Source organism: Cyprinus carpio, chromosome B8, assembly GCF_018340385.1.
Source record: "Cyprinus carpio isolate SPL01 chromosome B8, ASM1834038v1, whole genome shotgun sequence".
NCBI lineage: Eukaryota > Metazoa > Chordata > Actinopteri > Cypriniformes > Cyprinidae > Cyprinus > Cyprinus carpio.
Window position 1 is genome coordinate 13,620,744 of NC_056604.1, and position 12,259 is coordinate 13,633,002.

Consider the following 12,259-nt stretch of genomic DNA (forward strand, 5'->3'; position numbering starts at 1 on the left):
AATATTTAGATTTTTTTTTTTTTTTTTTTTTTTTTGCTCAGATTCCAGATTTTTAATTAGTTGTATCTCGGCCAAATATTGTCCTTTCCTAACAAACCATACATCAATGGAAAGCTCAGTTTTAAAAAATGGACCCTTATGACTGCTTTTTTGGTCCAGGCTCACATATGTAAGTGCTGTGACAAGTCTCAGTTAGCCTTATGCAAGGCTTTTTTATATAATAAATAAAAATAAAACAAGTCAAAAATATAGAAAACGAATGGAGAATGCTAGTGTTAGGTGGTAATTTTTATAGAATTTTATAAAATAGAATTTCAAATTAGATATTTATGATGTATATTACAAATTCCTTTACTGTCACTTTTGATCAATTAATGTTTGTTCCTCACTGTATAAAGTATTCATTATTTAAAATAAATATATAAATAAACTTTCTGACCCCAAACATTTGAATGGTAGTGTGTATCAGATTTAGACATAAATTTATTATACATAATATACATTATACAGTATATTATGCTTGTCTGTATCTATCAGTGACACTTTTGAACTATTGCAAATTTATTTGTGACCTGTTTGTGTGTATTTCTCATAATTGCAACCTCGCAATGTGAGAGTGTCCCACCCAAACTCACACCACTGGTCGAGCTGATGTTGTGTCTGGCAGGTTGAGATGCCATAAAACATGAAACATGAGACATGAAAAGCCAACAATGTAGGCTAGCATTAGCTACATGATAATAACTGTAACAGCATACATAAACAAACCAACTAAAGTACCATATCCAGACACAATATTTTAAACTAACCATTCGGAGACGTCCTGCTGTAGCCGCTGAGTTGCAACTTCTTCATCCGGTGCTACTCCATCCGGATCAGATTCTGGGTCAAACTGAAAAGCTTGAACGACTGCGTGTCTACGAGCCATTGTGATACATCCACTGTCAACATTAGCGCATGGTACCGTGGCCGCAAGCTGGTTAAGGCCACACACCCACCCTCCACCTTGCCCCGCCTCTCTCCACCTCATAAGCATTTAAAGCTACAGACACAGAAATGGCACGTCCTAAGGAAAGCTCATTGTGGGACTGCCTCGTAGTGGCTGAAATTCTGCACCAAGACTGAATTTCGGGAAAGAGACTTCAGATACAGTACTAGGGACCACTTAGGCCTACATAAAAGCATCCAAAAAGCAGCATGTCATGGGACCTTTAAATGGGTCATATGACGTTGCTAAAAGAGAACATTATTTTGTGTATTTGGCGTAGGGGTGTGCGATATTACAATTTTTGATCGTGGACGATAAAAATGTCTCCACTATCTGCTTTTGAAGAAATATCGTAGTATCGTGCTACAGCGCACATTCTATAAGCTGCAGTTCTGGCGCTTCAGTCATATACTGTACAATGCCAATATACATTCACATCAGTGCTGACTAAGCGGAAGAGTTACTCTCACAGGAGTTACGCTCTCATTATTTGCATGTGTTTTTGAATGTTTTTTATATGTGTGCTGATCTGACATGCTTTTTCTGAACGTCTGTCAAACAGCGTCTGATTATTGAAGTAAGTTATCTTTTGTGCTAATACTTTCAAAACACACAAGGTTTACATGCAGACGTAGTTGGTTATGTCTTAAATTAAAGTAAACGGTTGAGAGAAAAACATATACTGTACGTGCCTGTATATTAGATGCGTGCAGGTCTTAAAGAGACAGTGGGCCTATTAAACATGCGACTGTCATTAAAGGGATAGATCACCCCAAAATTTCATTTGTCATTATTTACTCACTGTCATGTTGTCCCAAACCTGTGTTAATTTCTTTCTAGTGCTGAACACAAAAGAAGATATTTTGAAGAATGTGGGTAACAACACAGTTGCTGGTCTACATTGAATTTGATTGTAGCAAAAAATATACTGTGGAAGTAACTGTGGACCAGCAACTGTTTGGTTTTCCACGTTCTTCAAAATAGTATTTATGTTCAGCAGAAGGAAGAAACTCATTCAGATTTAAAACAACTTTTGAGTAAGTAAATGGTGGTATAAAAATAAAACACTATGACAGAATTGACAGACAGCTGACAGAATCTTTATTTTTGGGTGAACTATTCCTTTAATTTTTTTTAATACAGTTGCTTTAGGAATCAGTTTATATAGTGTTTTTATATATGTTCATACAATTTCTTGAATGCCCCTGCTAAATACACCTATTGCACCTGAAAATAAAGCACTGTTTGTTTTATTTGTATATTATGTATAGTTGTAATGTGTATCTTTGTCATTCTTTTATCTTTGTTATTAAAAAATAAGAACAAAGATTTTTATCTTCGCCCTTTTTGGCCTAAATATGTGCCATTCTTTTTTTTTTTTGTTACCTTGAAAGTCTTTATAATAGGGAAATTAGTTTGGCTGTAATGCTCAGACAACTTGCAAAATAGTAAAACCAACATGACAAAGAATCGTGATAAAATCGAGATATTTCTATAAGAATCCGTGATATGATATTTTTTCCATATCACCCACCCCTAATTTGGTGTAATAAAATGTGTTTATGCGGTTTGAGGTTCAAAAAACATTATTTTCCACATTCTGTACATTATTGTTTCTCCTCTATGCCCCGCCTTCTGAAATGCATTGATTTTTTACAAAGCTCGTCGGTCTGAAAAGCAAGGTGTGCTCTGATTGGCCAGCTATCCAGCACGTTGTGATTGGCCGAATACCTCAAGCGTTTGATGGAAATGTTACACCCCTTACCATATTGTGATGCCATATCCCATACTGCGATGAGACAAAACCAATAAAACCCATTACAACCGAGGCATTTGTTACATCCAGTGGGGACATAATTACTGATTATAATGACTTATACTGGCTTTTTATGCGTTTTGTGAACATAAACCATGTCTGCATTTGTGATCGGAGAAATGACAAACAACTAGCACTGCTCTACACTGCTCAAAACTCACGTTTTGAATAGTCAGTGGCAAATCCTTTAAATATGAAAACGTACATACAGCCTGTGAGACAGCATTATTTGTCAGAACACTGGCATTGTAGGCTACTCTCCCAGGAAACAGTCCTTGTTCTCCATAAAATGCGCTGCACACATCTCAATATTTGGGTTGAACTGTTCTGGAACAGTGTTGTAAATACAACTTAACCACTGATTTCTAGTTGTGTCCTCTTTTGGAAGGCCAAACAAAGTAGTTTCGCTTTCACAACGAACCACAGCATCTCCATGACATGGCAGTGACGTTAACAATACTACAGCGAGAATCAAAGTTACGCCTTCTTTCTTTGCATGAACATTTGGGCAGTGTTATGCAAATTTTCCCACACAGTAACGTAGACCTGTGGGGGCATGTTTAAACAAACCGTTTTAAGAAGGGCATGGACAAGTCTTAACTTTATAAAGAATGTCTCTTTGGGTTTGAGACTTTAGTCTTTGCAACTTTAGGGATCTTATACATTCACAGACTACTTGTAACACTCCAAAGAGAAATGAAAACATGAAATCGCATCACATGACCCCTTTAAACAAACAGAACAGTGTTTTGATAGCGCCACGGTGTTTACAGTTTTTGGGTAAATCAACCTACACACAGCTTACTTTTACTTGTCTCAGTATATCAAGCTGGGACGGGAGAAAGTCTGTGTGTGTGGACGTGAGGAACACACAGCAAGCAAAAGGAGTTTGGCATAAGCTGTCAGTTCACTACAGCCACATCACAGAAAGAGAGAAATAAGACAAAGAGGGTACGTACAGAGGGACCACCGAGGGTTCTATTAAAAGCACATGGTGGGTGGGGGGCAGACTATGTTCTGGTTTAGGGGCTGTGGAACAGCACGACCAGGCTTCTGAGATCTGCGTAATCTACAACAGACCAGACCACCTTAACCTCCGCCCTCCCCCTTCTCTCTTTCATCTCCTTCTCTTCTCTCAGTCTAATCTCTCCTTGCGCACTGGTGCATTTTATTCATTTTAAACCATTTTTCCCATAATTCGTTAATGATAACGATTCACTATCTCTCATTCTGTCAAACATCTGATGTTAACTCAACTTTGAGGAGAAGATTGGCATGGTAGAGCGATCTGGTCAGTGGCCGCTCTTTCAATCGCTCTCACTCTTTTTCTCTCTCAGGTGAAATATGGCTGGAGTTGGGTAAAAGTTTTTTGGCCTTCTCAGCGGCTGACTCCATTTGAAATGGAGATCGGTTTCACGCTGCTTGCAAAATCATAACTCAGGCAGGCAGGAGGAGAAGCCAGACACTGGCCAGAAACGAGGCCCAGAGATTCGAGATGCTCAGTCAGTCTTCTCTGCAGGTACAGAAAACAGCAGCAGAGATGCACAAGAGTCCATCTCAGGTCAGAGCGTCCATGTCCCTAGAGCAACCTGCAAAAAATTATTTCTGAGCCCTTTTCAGGAGAAGGAGAGTTTGCCTAGAGAAGCGTAGGATCACTTACAGTCCATCCATCCATCTATCTATCTATCTATCTGTCTGTCTGTCTGTCTATCTATCTGTTTGTCTGTTTGTCTGTCTGTCTCTCTGTCGTTCATTCCATCTCTTGTTGTATCTGTTGTACCACTTATATTTAGTTCTGCCAGCTGTTCTACAGTTCTGTCTACCACTTCTACATATTGTTCTATTTGTATATCATTCTATCTATTTTTTAATTGTTCTATCTATCATTTAACATTTTGTCTATCTATCTATCTATCTATCTATCTATCTATCTATCTATCTATCTATCTATCTATATGCCTGTCTGTCTGTCGTTCTATTGTTTTTTCATTCTACTTATTGCTCCATCCATCCGTCCGTCTGTCTGTCTGTCTGTCTGTCTGTCTGTCTGTCTATCTATCTATCTATCTATCTATCTTTCTTTATCAGTTTATCAGTTTATCTATCTGTCATTCTGCTGCTCTATCTATTATTCTGTTTGTCTGGGTGTTGATCTTTGGTCTGGATGTTCTTCCAACTCATGCGTAGCACACAGAGAGGAAAAGACTAAGAAACATACTCTGTTCTATCACATCAAAATGACATCAGCAGAGAAATATCACCATCTCAGGAAACAAAGGTGCTGCAATCTTCTAATATCACCTGCCAATAGTTTTAACACACGGTTAAGAAATCCCGCCAAATGCGATATCTCTCTTTCTCTCTGCTTCTATCACTCTCTCTCACCATTTGTCTCTGGAGAATGATGAAAGGAACACAAATCCTTCAGCCTTAGTGGACGTTCTGAGGAATAACAGTTTGATTTTTTGGAAAAATGATTTCTCGAAGTGTTATCTGGCAGGACTGATGAAATATGAGCACTTCTAAGCACAAATCTCTCTATCAGATCCAATCCACAGAAATATGAAGCCTTTGGATCTTTGTATGAGTAGTTCATTTGCATACACCTAAACTATTAATGAGTTACTCAGTCCAGTCAAAAACTTTATCAGATTTTTTTTTATTTTTTCAAGCACATTGGTTATTGTATTGTTATATTCATGATGCTGTTGAATCCATATTTAGACAAAGATCCAGTGCAAATACTGTATAGTATGGAACATTGGGCTGAGACATACACAACCTTTCTCTTAAAATATGTACAAAAAATATGAACTTCATCTAAGATGTCAACTTGTAAAGAATGAATGAAAATCAGGAATATATTAGAAAATGTGAACCACTGCCATAAGCAAATTGCAGATTCGACTTTCAGCTGATTAGAGATATAATTTACCATAGAAAATACATAAGTCAGACACAATCATTTTACCTTAGTCACACATAATTGTAATGAATAATCCTTTGCTTCTTTGATAGCCATGCCAATATAGCCTTATCAGTTTGATTTTAAATGAGAAAGAGAGAAACAGGCATCAACAAAGACAAGGAGAGTTTGTATAAATCGAAACAGAATATGTCTCTGCTGTGTGCTGGTTGATCTGTGGTGTAGAGCAGGTCCGTCCTGGCTCGAATATCAAAGCTTTCCTGTAGCCTGTTCTACATTCAGGCTACACACACACACACACACACACACACACACACACACACACACACACACACACAAACACCTGCAGCAAGTTAGAAATGGTGTCATCGCTCAGAGAGTGAGGTTCTCTCTTTCTCTCTCTCTCTCTCTCTCTGCTTTCTCATGTTGACCCCCTCCAGGCTGAAACATCATGTGCGGCCCTTAGAGTATCTACACACACAAAAACACAAACATATATCCATGTAGTATAACAAACAATTCTTCAGTTTAATTTTCCTGGTACTTTTGTTCTTAAAGGAATAGTTCACCCGAAAATGAATATTCTTGCATTTACTTACCGTCATGTCATTCCAAACAATGTTTTGAAGAACAGTGAGGTTCAAACTAAATGGACCCAATTGACTTCCATGTATGGAGAGAGAGAGAGAGAGAGAGAGAGAGAGAGAGAGAGAGAGAGAGAGAGAGAGAGAGAGAGAAAACAACAATGCTGAGACATTTTTCAAAATATGTTCTTTTGTGATCCACAGAACAAACAACTTGATGACCACTTTTTGGAAGTAACAATTTAATGGCACTTTTTATTTAATCTTAACTTGCTTAATTGCCATTAAAATCAATATTTGTATGTTCTCAGAAATCACATTTTAATTTGATTAAATCTTATTTAAACTAAGATTCACTTTAAGGTTTTGTTTAGACAGGCGGCAAAAATCTGATTTTTGGATGCGATCCAGATAGTTGCAACTTGATCTCACAGCACTTTGTACATATTTTTTGAGGTGGCTAATTCATACAAATCATCATCAAACAACTACTAATAATCACAACAATTAAAAAAAAATACATACTTAATTAATTACCAAACAAATATTAATTAATGCAAACAAAGGACCACCCCAACCCTGTCCCTAAATCTACCCCTCACAAATCCTACTAGTGAGGTCGTACAAATGTGTAAGAATTAGCCACCTCATGAAATGCATACAAATTGGTTGTGAGATAGCGTGGGATTGTTCAAAGTCTAAATCGGCACAAACATGAAATTACATTTTTTCATGAATGTGGTTTAAAATCACTAAGACAGTGTGAGCAGACTGTATTTCAAATAGGTTTTTTGTCTCTTTGGTAAAATGAGATTGTGATACTCAAAACAGTGCTGATGCATTGTGGCATTGATTTACAATGTTTTGAATGGTGAGTGATAGTGTCTGTGTACAGTAAGTACTGTATACGTATGAATGTGTAAATTTAACAGCACCTGAAGGACACAAGCATAGACAGTGAGTTGCTGTCAATTTCTGTCCTATATGCCTTCATCTCGATCCTTATTAAAGATCAGGTTTGAAAACAAATCAGAATTGGGTGCAGTGTGAACAAACCCTTAATCTAACTTCACTTCAGATCACTTCCATTTTATTTAAAATTCATCCGCTTCACCTTTCAAAATCAGCTGACATTCAGTCCATATGTATTTGCAGATATGCTCCGCAGTTAAACATGCAGGCCATCACATGACTGTGCAACAGTTTGGAATTCAGCATCCTCTTGTAGTGCAAGAGATCAGAGCAAATTCTGCTAAATAAACAGCTCCGCTTCAACAAACCGGCCCGCACCGTGCGAAAGAGTGAGCGAGTGAGAGACAGAAAGGGAAAGTGAGGCACATTCACAGACACATCAACACACTGACCCTGCACAGAGCTGACAGCACTGCTGACGAAGACACATTAACTCTCTCTCTCACACACACACACACACACACACACACACACACACACACACACACACACAGACATTATACACCATGAGGCACTGTGACATGTTGGACATGAGCAGTGAATGAGCAGATATGATCTTATACAGATCACTGGGGCTGTTCCTTCCTGCTGTGCTGTAAGGTGGTCTGCAAGTTACAGATCCATGTCTATGCATGACCATAGCATTGAGTTATCTGCAAAAAAAAAAAGAGGTTATATGATAATAATCATTGACCAGATCATAGATAGATAGATAGATAGATAGATAGATTTTATTCTTACTGAGAAACACAGTAAAGCATGAACACAAACACTGATGCGTGACACACACACACACACACACACACACACACACACACACCACTGCAGCATGTAAATCATTCTTCTCCAGCTGTTCTGATTCCTGCTACTTGACATTTGTTTCTTTTCACCTGCCAACTCTCACTTTTCACACCGGTCCATGCTATCATTGAGTGTTTGTGTGTGAAAATGTGTGCATGTGTGTGTGCCTTTTTCAGGTGTTGTCTGACCCTGTAACCTTGCATTGATAACAGTGGCGTATCTTTGCATTCAGGCTTGTAACACATCAGTCCTAAGATAATTCAGTTATCAGTCTTCAGGCAGTCTTTGGCTTAACCTACCCAATGCACCAAAGACAGAAAGTGATGAACAGCTAAGAAAAAAAAAACTAATTGCTGTAGCGTGCACATCAATCAGGTTATTTTTCTTTTTCTAAATATAATTTTTATTTTGTAATATTTATCTATTTATTTATTTATGTATTACTTTTTTTTAACATCACATTTATTACTATATATAGAGAGAGAGGTAATACTCTTGCGAGGAAAGTGAGATAGAAGGGATACAAATAGAGACAGAGAGTGAGAGAGGTTGCGCCGGGGCTTGTTTACTGAAATCGCTGAATTAGTTATAAACACATTAATCTGGTTGAGCAGGATGGCGACGTGCCAGAGAGAGAGATTTCCTCATATTAACCACAGAGGAGAGGAGAGGAGGTCCAATATAAAGCATTGACACTCCCTCTATGCGTCTGTTCTCCTCTCAGCAGATAGACAGTGATGCAGACAGTGAGGGGCCCAGTCTGGAGATGGGAACTTATTTTAGGCTGTGTGTTCCTACTGCCTAGTCAGATCCTGTGTGTATGTGTGTGTGTGTGTGTGTGTGTGCACAATGTAAATGTTGGTCACCTTTTTTGCAGCAGCCAGTTGAAGGTCAGAAAGTGCAGCGGACAGATAATGCTCGAATGGTGATGCATCATGACATTGACCCTTGCTGCATGACTCAGAGACATAGAGTCTCTCCTGCATCATTTCCTCATCTGCGGTTCCCAATGCTGAGCTGTATCCTGTCTGACACACACATACACACAGTCTCCCAAATTACTGAAACAATTGAAATCATTAATTTTTTTTTAAGACATATATTGTCAAAACTTACTATAAGATGGTAATAAATCATCTTAAATCTACAAATACCTCTATTTACTATTAACTTGTGGTATAAATGGCCATAAATAACCAAGTAAAGGCTACAAAATTACAACATATTTATTAAAAAAACAATAAATTCTATCTCGACTGTTTATGTCATTGCTTATATAACTGAATGATACATAACAAGTGTCTTTGGGTGAGAGAGTGTATGTACAGTATGTTTGCACAGTAGCTGGAAAGAGATTTAGATTGAGAGAGTCACATCAGAGTCTCTGAATGTGAATAGATTCCATCATGCTGTCAGAACATCCAAAAATACAAGACCATAAATTAGTGTAAAGTCTGAGACAGATGACAGCATGGTGCAGTCTCTCTCTCTTTTTTCTTTCTCTCTTTCCAGTGGAGGTATATTTAGATGCTTTATTCTTATTGACCTTTACTTCATTTTAGAGTTATGCTCATGAATACATGCTGATTAATGTTAATTGTCACTTGCGCTCTGCTCACCCACTGCACTGGTCATCTCCATCTTCGTCATTTGTATGGCAGCCAGTCGGATTTTAGATTACTCAGGTCAGAAGATCAAGATTTTAAATGATTACCAAAAACATAAAAATTGTGCAGATACATCAAAATGGTGTTATTTCATGTGCATATGGATATTCATGCAATATTGATGTTCTCATGACTATGAGTCTTGTGCTTTATCAGCATTAGTTTTAAAAGCTGTGCTGATGGGTTTATATTCCCACAGTGACAGAGGTTTTTTTTTCTGTACAGAACTATAAAACTTCAGCATTATAACTTTCAACATCAGCAGCTCCATATTGTGATACAATATAACCAGATGGAATCTTTGTGCTGATTTTGTAAGAAAAATCTGCAGAATCTGTAGAATGACATATTTTCCCTCCTATAGAAAGGGTCCAAATAATGTTACTTCTTAAATATTGTTAATTAAAAGTTCTTAATAATTAAACAGTTTTTGTTACAATTATTTTAATATCAATCAAACAGAGTGATTGTTGTTAAAAAAATACATTGTTTTCATTTGAATAGCTTCAGTCTGGAAGGCCAAGTATACTTTCAGGGGGAAAAAGTACAACACTGAAACATTTTGTACCTTATTTAGTCTTAGATGGTGCATACTGTATTAGTACCTTAAAGGTATATTAGCACTTTTTCAAAGAGTTCCAAACCAGTTTTGTACTTTTTTTTCAGGTGTTCATAACACTTCACTTCATATGCATGTACTTTCAAACAAGCTTAGGTCAGAATTTACAACCGTTTTCAGGAAATACGGAGCAGTACAGAATTAAAAGAACTTAAACAGCTGAAAGAGGTTTTATAATCAGGTAAGTGTTTCCCAGTGCCCCTTTCTAAAATAGCCAGCGGTGGACTTCTGAGCAGGCCGGCAGGAGGACACTCACAGTGTCCTCATTCCTGAAATGGAGCCAAACCTGACGACACTGAAGAGTTAAGACCTGTCACACAAACACAGGTACAGAAATAAACCATGAGCTCATTCTCTCAGGTGTTCCTGTACTCCTTTGTCACCTTGAGTGTGTGTTCTGTCTATTATAGAGCAGTCAGAAAGAGAGGGACACACACACACACACACACACACACAGTATGATTGTGAGCTGATCTCATACATGGAGTTATGGCATTTTGCATGTAGCCAAACCTCAAATGTTCAGTATCATTGTAATGTGCTTGTTAATTTGTGTTGCTCTAATATACATACACACATACCGCTCGCAGAATATGCAAATTGTCAAAAATGTAAAAAAATTGTTCACCCCCTGCATCATAATGCATTATGTTGCTTTCTTTTGAGCATCTGTAAATGTTTTCACCTTTTGAAATAGTTGCGTATGAGTCCCTCAGTTGACCCCAGTGTGAAAAGATGAATCTCAAAATCATACAGTCACTGCTGGAAAAGAGTCAAATATGCAGAGGATGCTGGAAAAAGCCTTTATCAGGTGTACTCAACCAGAAATCGGTAGATCAGACATATTGAATTATTTTATTTGAGTATAGTCTCTCAGTTTGAAAGCTCCCAAGAGGCCTTGTTCTGTCCAATAATATGAAGTAAATTGCTTTAGTAAGAATGTATCTATAACTCAAACGACATGTTTCTGGACTAAAAATTACTGGAACATGCTGGCAAATTCCTCTTTTTTAACCATAAAATCACCATCTGAACTGACATGTTCTCCTCCCCGTTTAGTGGATAGGCCTCTCTGTTTCACAGACTTTAAGCCATGGCAGCTTTAGGTGGACGAAAGCATCTAAGGGGCTAAAGTTTAAGTACAAATGAAAATTTCAGGACAAGAAGATTAGCCTAATTTAGGATTTACAGCTAAACATTATAATTGTTCATTTAATCCCTGGTGGAAAGTGCAGTTAACTAATAGTTTCAATTCCAACAGGGATTTGGGCCTATTTCTGCGTCAGTTCACTTTCAAGTGCTCAGTGAAGTGTTACAGAAGTGCAGTCTTGGGTGTTGCAGATCCCTCATCTGGAGCTTTAGCTGCTAATGTTGGAACAGTGTATTTGCTTTATATTGTGTGCTTTAAATGGTCTATCTTACATTATAGGAGCAGTGCAGCTGCAGCCATTTAAATGTAGGATGCTTTGATAATTATATCAGGTAAGACAGACTATTGTGGGATTAGATCTCCTGCACATTGCATTAATGAAGAGAATGGCTTCACTTAGAAAGTCATGCAACAGGCAACTCTGTGATGTTTTGAAACTGGAATCCACGCAATGTTTATACACAGCAGCACTCGTGCAAGCTCTAGAGCCTTATCTGTAAACACAAGCTTGTGTATTCAGACCTTTTATACAGTCTATGATTCAGACACGCGCATCTCTACAGACGACAAAGGCCTCGGAGCTGCGGGTACAATCAGTGCGAATGCTGCATGCTTCTGTTCATTAAAATATGTGACTGTAAAAAGTGTTTTATTTTTAGATAGGCTACAGCGATCATAATATGGGATTTCAAAATGCATAGTTTCATAATATGCAGGTATGAAGTAGTATGTATAG